Below are 9,864 nucleotides of genomic sequence, written 5' to 3' on the forward strand. Positions count from 1 at the left end.
TGAAGCCTTATCAGTTCAAATTATAAAAAATGAGTTTTTTATACTATTTGAAATAATGTCGATGCAAATGTGTAATGTATTTGTTTAAAAGTAGCCAATATGAAAATCTTGAAACAAAAAAGCAAAGGGTTAAGAACAAAGATTATTGAAAATCTTGAAATGAAAAAGCCAAGGGTTTGCATTTCCTTACCACATACCAACATCATCTAACCCACGGTATACTTACAAAATATATGTAGCAACAATAAAGATGTCAAACTCCACCAAAGCACAACAGGGGCTAAATAGTCAAAAGTTGAATTGAAAGGAAGGAAGCCATGTCACACTAAGATACTCCAAGCATAAATTGCCAAATCTAAAAAAATAAAGCTTACAATAAAAACTGTATAATTGTTTGAATTCGACCAATTTTCATTAAAAAGAAGATATAATTAAATAAAATTTTAATTCTTACCAATAAAAGCAATCTCAATAACCCAAACCAACAATAACAGTCATACAAATCTACCTTTAAGCATTTGGAAGATGACGAATACCAGCAAAAGTTTTCATTTGTTTTTGTTTCAATTATATATATATATATATATATATATATATATATATATATATATATATATATATATATATATATATATATTAATACCTTATCATGTAACTCAGTTATTCTTTGTATAACTCTAGCCATTTCTTGAGCTGAATCTTCATCTTCTTCTTTTGCCTTAAATTTTTCATCTCTTAATTGTTCCTGCCAACAATTTATAACATAAATTTTAAAAAGTTGTGACATCCATTTTGTATTTCGCACCACGCAACCCTACATATCTTCAACTGGCTCACAAAAAGTTCATATCCGTAGTTAGCGAAGATTGGAGGTCTTGACCATGTCTCCTTAAGTGGGAAAGCGAAAAAGCAATCAGTTTAACAATATAATTAGTTGACTTTGACCGCAATTTTATCTTCCAAAAAAGGTGAAATAAGGCATACATTTAGATGATGAAAAAAAAAACATGAATTAAGGGTTAATTTTATTGTCTGTTGTATTTAAGTTTAATTCCAGAAAAAAGGGTAAAATGGTCATTAATTGTTTCGACATTCAAATGCTGCAATTAAGTATCTACTTTCAATTAATAATGAACAAAAAAAACATCAACTTTTGAGTTATAAAACTACAGAACCTGAAATGTTTGTTTAGCTGCTAATACAGGTACGGTCACCTTTCATAGGCTTTGAGTTTTCGGTTTAATTCCTGCACAACCCAACCAACAACAAATTAGATTAATTACCAGCTATAGAAATCATTTCCTCCTACTAACTACTAAAATCATAATACCTATAATTAGAAAAGTATATAAGAAATTCATAGAAGCCGATAATGAAAATATTTACCTCAGAACCGGAGAAGCAGAAATCAGAGCCAAGAATAACAGTTACACTTTTGATTCGAGAGAGGCTTTAGTATCCGAGGGTAGTTTCGGGATTTGAGATTCTTCCGGTTGACTTTGCCAAATCAAATGAAATTTCATCAAGTGTTGACTCGATTCTGTGTACACGAGACTCCAATGATCATATCCCATTCTGTGAGCTCCGAATATATTTCTGTAATTTAGGTTAGAGCAACAGAGATATGAGAAAGAGTTTATTGGTTGGGTTAATCTAAATTCTAAAGTAACAATGAAACTGAAATTACCTTGAGGAGATCGAATAAATTGGACTGTTGGGTTTTGATTTGAAGAAGCTGATTACGGATCACATATAAGTCCTCAGATTCTTGTTGGATTAAGTTGATACTGTAGCTGTCAATGATCTCTGCAACTTTAGAGCTTGACCTTTCTTCATGATATAGTGATTCGTGAATTTTTTTCATCTGAAATTTCATTGAAGAGGACGTGTTTCGTCATTGGTTTAAGCTTGAGATGATCTTCATTATTAGAGACAAGAATTGGAGGCAGAGAAACTGCAATGTTTAGTTTCTGATCATTTGGCTTCTCCCGATCCAGCTTACGAAACATTGCAGGATCACTTTTCCTGTTGCTGTTCTCGAATGAATTTCTATGAGTAGTACTGCTGGTGGAAGAACCAGTTGACTTATGAACAGTTTGAGGTGTTCTTAGTGGATATCGTACATAACTGATAGCTTCTTCTGTCATATCACAGATCAGAAATTACATCATTTTGGGAATTCGGATAATTATTATCATCAACAAAAAATCACATACATAAACACAAGTATATAGATTACAAGTGAGTAGGAACTAAGATTAGACAAAGTTTTTACTAACTGATCAGAGTTTTTTCAATTAATTTTATGCTAAGTTAAGAATTTATGTGGAAAAAACTGCGATCTGGAACACAATTTTAATTTAACAAAATATATGAATGAGATGCGGTGATCTGATCTTATTGCTAAGTATTAGTTTTTCAGGAACCATGCATATATGTATTTCAAATTTTAGAGGAATAGTTCTTCATACCTTTAGAAGATTGTGATTAACGAGTTGGTGATACCTGCTCAAGTACATCTGGAATTAAATTCCAAGCTTCCATCATCTGATTCATCGTCTCCCTTACAGCTTTCAGCTACAAAATAATATTATTACTCAACGAAAATCCACATAATTACCACTTAATTTTGATTCATAGATTAGTATTAAACCTTATCGAACTTTTTTGCCTCAAATGTTTTCAAGCACGAAGCCTTGGACTCCGGCAACTAATTTGTCTTTACCAAAGCCAACTTCTCCACGGCCTCTGCTGCCGCCTTCCTCGCAGTCCAATCCTCAGTTTTGACCACGAAATGAACCATATTTTTAGGGGAAAAAACAATCGATCTATTTATGAGAATCTATTTTCAGGAAGGGAAAAAAACTTACCTGCTGCAACCGGAGGTCGACGTCGTTGCCGGAGGCGGCGAAGTTTCCGATGATATCATCAATCGAGAAGATAGCAGGCAACTGCAGATCGAAGAGGTGGAAGGAGAACAAATTTTATTTAAGGCTTCAATCAGTCTAGGGATAAAATTAGTAGTAGAAGATGGACCTTACCTGAAGTAGATGACTTCTAACCACAGATTAAGACAGACTAATACATGGTGGAGGTTTCGACTCCAAATTCACAGATAAAAAGAATACATGGGTGATGTTTGTTGGAGCGCGTAACCTCATCTAAAGAAACGGGATGTAGGAGAAAGTGAGTATATGTTTTAAAGCTTCGTGTACATACCAGATTTCTTTCGTTCCTTTGGTTCCTGAAAGTCATGTATCAAGTTTGTGGTTGTGGCTTATGACTGTTATAGAGTCCAAAAGAAGGTCAGGGCAGAGAGGAGTGGAACTGGAGAGTGATCGTCTCCAAAAGACTGAAACAAATACAAAGCGGTGGAAGCAAGCTTATGTGATTAGGTGAGGGAATGGTGATGGGGCAAGGGAACGGGATAAGGGATAGAGCTGGAATCGGAAGAGATTGGAGAAGGAGGCGGTGGGAAGGATCCGAAAACGGATAAACCAAACGATGATTAACACGTGTATACAAAAATGTAAATATTTCCATAAAATACCCAGGTACAAAAATAAAATGGAAACAACACATCCATGAGCTATTCTTGCCAAAAAACACACAGGTTTACTATTCATAAAAAATGTCCACCTTTAATATATATATATATATATATATATATATATATATATATATATATATATATATATATATATATATATATATATATATATATATATATATAGGGAAATCTCCAGAAAAGTCCCAAAATTTTAGTCCAATCTATGAAAAAGTCCCAAAATAAATTTTATTTACAGAAAAGTACAGAATACCGGTTAAAACTTCGAAAAAACCCTTTTCGGCCGGTTTCGCAGATTTTGCCGGTATTCTGTCCTTTTTCGTTAGTTTGCTCAAAATTTTGGGACTTTTCCAAAAATTACATAATAACCAAAATATTAGGACTTTTTTGAAAATTACCATGAAATTAATGGATATTATTATTAACAAATCTTTTATAAATTACATAATAACCAAAATATTGGTAGCCTAAGTACTCCTCTATTGTTTCTTGACCACTCAAACTCTCTACGTTCTTCCTATGCATTGTTGTGAGTATGATGGTGAGATGAAGTTAGTTAGCATTCCTCTAATGTTGGTGTTCTTCTTATGTTGTTTAACCTAACTACCAACCAACATTCATACCTTACATGTTAACAATCATCGGTTAACACACATCTATAAAATGTGAAAAGTGAACCCTGAATGATAATTTATATGGAAACAAGTGAAGGGTGATTATCTATTTAAATTGTCATTCAAAGTTTACTTTTCACTCTTGATAGATGTGTGTAATTTTATGGTTGTTACCGGGTAATGTTTGGAGGTTAGGTGGTAATTAGGTTAAAGAACATAATGAAAGATCTATATGTTCGTGCAATGATATTTTCTCATAACACATGATTATATAGCATCATGCTTAATAGCAAGTAGAAACTTATTGATTGTGTATTAATAAATATTATCAACTCTTGTATTGGTCACGCCTAATAGAGTACTTCTCACTATGACACCCACAACGATACATATGAAGAACATAAAGACTTTGAAGTGGTCAACAAACAATTGAGAAGTACATAGTCGACCATTCTATTTCTAGAAATTAACAACAAATGTATTTCCCTTGTTTATAATAAAAAAAATATTTTTTATGTTTATAAATGATTTGATAATAATAATATCCATTAATTCCATAGTAATTTTCAAAAAAATCCCAATATTTTGGTTATCGAGTAATTTTCAGAAAAGTCCTAATATTTTGAGAAAACTAATGAAAAAGGACAGAATACCGGCTAAATCTACGAAACCGGCCAAAAAGGGTTTTTTCGAAGTTTTAGCCGGTATTCTGTGCTTTTCTGTAAACAAAAATTAGTTTGGGATTTTTTCATAAATTGGACTAAAATTTTAAGACTTTTCTGGAGATTTCCCTATATATATATATATATATATATATATATATATATATATATATATATATATATATATATATATATATATATATATATATATATATATATATATATATATATATATATATATATATATATATATATATATATATATAAAAGAATGCTAATCAAAAGTTCAAAGCCCACAAGTCACTCCACTTACCAAGCAAAATTCTAGACTACTGTCTTATTCATTTCTATATGCTACTTGGGTCAAGTACCCATTGATGGCTTGAAGTATAGAAAATAAAAATTTAGCCCACTTAACGTAAACAAAGTTTGCTCATCGGTTGGGTAGTAGTAGGCCAAAAAGCTGCTTTATGTTCTAAAACCGGCTTGAAAATCAAAATCGTTCTGAAAATAAAAACAGCTTGGATAAATTGGTTCGGTGTAAAATCTAACCGTTGGTTTAGATCGGTTTATAGATGTTACACATGAAACCAGTTTGAAAAAAAATGTTTAGAAATAGGTATTCAAACCAATAAAAACTGATTTTCAGATAGTAAAAATTATTATTAATTATATCCATTATTATTTTAATTTTTGGGTAGTAATAGTCAGAAATGTATGAGACGGTTTGGTTCGGTTTTAATTAAATCAAACCATAACCATTATAAAAGATTAATGCATTATGGCAGTCATGTGTATTGGTTGATATTGATTTTACTTCCAATAATTACTTTTTAGATTTTCAATTTTAAATATAATTACATATCATATATTTAATATTATATTGCATTATAAATATTTATTAATATTATTGGTTCAGTTTGGTTTTTAGTGGTTCGGTTTTGGATGAAAATCATAACCGAATCATATGTATTTGGTCAATCAAAAATAGAAACCACACCACTTTTTAAAATAGTTATTCGGTTATTTTGGTTTTTTTGGTTAATTTGGTTTTTGTTCAGTTTTCCAGTTAATATGCACACTCCTAATAATAGGCCAAAAAGGTAGTATATGTTGTGTTTTATATGTAATGTGATCGTATGTTTTGCATGAAGACCCTGGGGGAGCCCGTGGCATTGGATGTAAGACCATGTGGGGTAGCCCATGATAGTCCTAGGTAAAGACCATGTGGGGTAGCCCATGGCATTGGATGTAAGACCATGTAGGGTAGCCCATGGCAGTCCTAGGTAAAGTCCATGTGGGGTAGCCCATGGTATTCTTGTTGGTTCTATGTATGCATGGTGTATGTGATATGTTACTTGGATATGTGTATGTGTAGTGTGTGGTATGCTCTGGGGAACTCACTAAGCATTTCACTTACAGGTTGTTGAATTGTTTCAGGTACATCGGAGCCAAAAGGCAAGGGCAAGGCGTGATGGCGCGACGTGCACTCTATCTATCTCTTTTTCATTAATATGTTTATGGACAGACTCTGATAATCTATATAGTGTAATGGATGGTGTCTTAAACTAATATGAGATTCACGGTTTTATGTCATTGTGTTATTTAAATTAAATGAAATTTTTCGTGGTAAAATTTGGGTTGTTACATCTAGTTCATTGAACCATAGTGAAGCTTGCCGTCTGTGTGTTCTTTGATGAACCTACAACTTTATCTCTCCGACAAAGTACCACCGCTATTGGTTTAATAAATTGGTGTATTCTCCAGAATGATTATAGAATGATTTTATGAAATCATTTTTTTAAAATCAATGATCATTTTAGAAACTTCACGTTTAATTTCAGTTTTGTCATCATCGATTGTTGGTCAGTTCCTATATTAGATTTTTAAATCTGATTCTAGTTTTGTAACGCTCGATCCAAGCAGTATTCATTTTTTGGTCCCTTATATATTAAGTCACTGCTTTTTAGCCTTGTTTTGCAAGTTTGTGGGGAATGAGGGACCATTCTTGCCTAGATTGGAGTTTTGGAGGCGGACGTCGAACGCGAGGCGTTCCCTTGGGGAACACAGGGCATTCATGCGTAGAGCTCAAACCTTAATTTTTAGGGTTTAAGATCTATTTAAACACCTTAAGTCCCAGGTGTTGGTCTCACTTCCAGCCTCCATAGCCTCAAGCCATAAATCTCGAAACCATAGAGCCTCCTTGTGTGTTGTGAGCTCATTGTGTGTGTTTTGGTGTATGTTTTAAGCTCATTCAAGGAAGAGAAGCTTGGTGCAAGGTGATGGTTCAAGTTGGAGCTTCTAGATCTTGGTTCTTTGGTCTATTTCCAACACAACTAAGGTATAAAGCTCAAACAATGCTCACTAGAAGCTTAGATCTAAGTTTTTATGGATTTTGGTCCCTTTTTGGTCCAATGGTTGAGATCTTGAAGTTATGATCACTCCAGAAGCTTTGAGTTGTTTCTCTTGGGGTTTATGATGTTTTAGATTCAGAAAGTTTGCATCTTTATAGTTGTAAAAGGCCCATGCATGAGATTAAGCCCTTTTTATGGAAGTAGGATGCTATACCTTGAAGGTTGGACCTTTTGGGGCATGCAAAGTCACCAAGTCAGTGACTTTATAGTTATAGATGATCTTTAGGATGTGGATCTAGTTTATGGTCGTGTGGCTTTAGGCATTAAGTGCTTAATAAGCACTTTTGGGCTTCTGGGTGTGAACACCCTACGTTGGGTCGAGGTGCCCAACGTTCAGCCTGGAGCCCGCGATTTGTTGACTGTTGATGAACATCAAGCATTCTACAAGGGAACGCCCAACGTTCGATCAATAGTGGGCTTCTTTTGGGCCATTTTCTTGGACTTTGTTGCTTTAGGCTTTAGTGGACCATAATACATCATGTTTTTTTGTTATGTTTATGTTTGGGCTTTAGGGTAAAGCCCGTTAGAGGAATTTGAGCCTAATTTGGAAAATTGGGCCATAAGTGGGCTATTGGTGGGCTTTGGAAGATTATCTAGTGATGGAACTTTATGTTATGATTTTGGGCCCTAGTCATTAGCCAAATTAAGCCAAGGGTAAAATGGTCATTTTATCCTAAGATAGACTATTGGATTTTGATTGGATGTTATTTTGCTCTAATAGCTTGGGAGTCGTTTGGACAACAGTTAGATATTTCCTTTTGTGAGATTCAGCTCTTCGAGGTGAGTTTACTCACTAGTTAGCGGGTCTAAGGCATCAAGGTCGACCCTCGTTTGTTATATTATTATACTTGCTGTGTGTGTAATACTTGTATGCACTTGTATATGTATGTTTATTGGGCGGGGCCCATTATGTGAGTGTGGGCAGGGCTCGTATCTCATTACTATTCGAGTGTGGGCGAGGCCCGTATCTCATTGCTATCCGAGTGTGGGCGGGGCCCGTATCTCATTATTGTATGTTATATATGGTATGTGGTAGTTTGGTGAACTCACTAAGCTTTGTGTTTAAGGTTTTTAGTTTATGTTTCAGGTACTTCTGGTTACAAAGGGAAGAACTTGAGATGATTGAATCGCATATACCATTGAGATTCCGCTTATGATGTTTTACTCTGATTTTATAGCAATTGGTACATTGATTTTTATTTGAATGTTTGGGTGATATTGGAAAATACTATTATATCTATTATTAAATGAAATTTTTGGGACCATATTTTTTGGATGTTACAAGTTTTAAGTTTTGTTTGCTCATGATTTCATTGGACCTTATTTTGATTTAATCATGTTTGGTTTTGATTTTCTTAATTCACCATGTTTGGTCTGGTTTGATTTTGACTTTCAATATGATTTCTTATGATTATAGGTTTGTGGTTGGTTTAACTTTTGTTTGATTTGGTGCTCGTGATGGCTAATGGTGGTTGCCAGAGGTAATTAATGCAGAATTTTGTCCAATTTAAAATAAGGGTAAAAGTAAAACATATAACCCTTTATTTTTTTGGGTGTTACAATATCGTACGACATGAAACCTAGCTATGTACACTAAAATAAAAATGGACAGGCATAAAATAGATGAAATGATATTGTACTTGGTTGTATGCTTGTATCAACATCAATGAATAATAACGAATACTATCTCTGTCTTCCATCCACACCCCTCTCGCCGCATTCATCCACACATACACTCTTATCTCCTATGAACGATTTTTGTATTCCCCCCGTCAATTCACTCAAATAAAACCCAAAAAATCATCAAATTAACCCATCCTCATCTCCTAACCCTTTCCACATAAAATCAAGAACATAGTTTTTCACCCTATCAAATTATTATCCTTTTCGTTTTATAACTGTCCAAAATGACCGCAGCATTTTCTTTTGGGAAAATAACATAAATACCCTACGAACTTTCTAGGGTTTACCTGTAGAGTCCATAAAGTTTTTTTTTTTTTTTTTTTTTTTTTTCGGGTTTTATGGATCCCTAAAGTAGGATATTACTTGCTTTTTTAGTCCCTGTCAATCTGTAATATTCGGTTCAGTGACCTTTTAGACAAAAAAAAAAAAAAAAAAACCCTCACATTGTGCCCCTATAAAGCTAAAAAATAAGTTCGGGAATCAAATTGTACCAAAAAAAACTCTCATGTTTTTCTAAACCGATTCACACTCAATTCGTATTCATCCCGGAACTAATTTTTTTTGGCTTTATTGAGGCACAATGTGAGCTTTTTTGGTCTAAAAGGTCAATGACCTGGCTATAAGCCCGAAAAAAAAACTTTAGGGACTCAACAGGTAAATCCTAGAAAGTTTGTAGGATATTTGTATCATTTTCCCTTTTCTCTTTAAGTAAAACTTCAATGAAGGTCATGCTTGTGTTTAAACACTTTAGAACTCTTATATTACTTGGTAACTACATAAAGGAACACATATACAAGTAAATTCGGAATAACTAAACACTTCTATTTCAAAATCGACATTATGGTTTTCTTCACCTCGTTTATGGCAAAATTATATTAGAGTTATTGTAATTTAATTATCTCCTGAAAAAAGCATGATTACAA

The sequence above is a fragment of the Lactuca saligna genome, chromosome 6 (genome assembly GCF_052625555.1).
Source record: "Lactuca saligna cultivar CGN05327 chromosome 6, ASM5262555v1, whole genome shotgun sequence".
In the NCBI taxonomy this organism is placed as follows: Eukaryota; Viridiplantae; Streptophyta; class Magnoliopsida; order Asterales; family Asteraceae; genus Lactuca; species Lactuca saligna.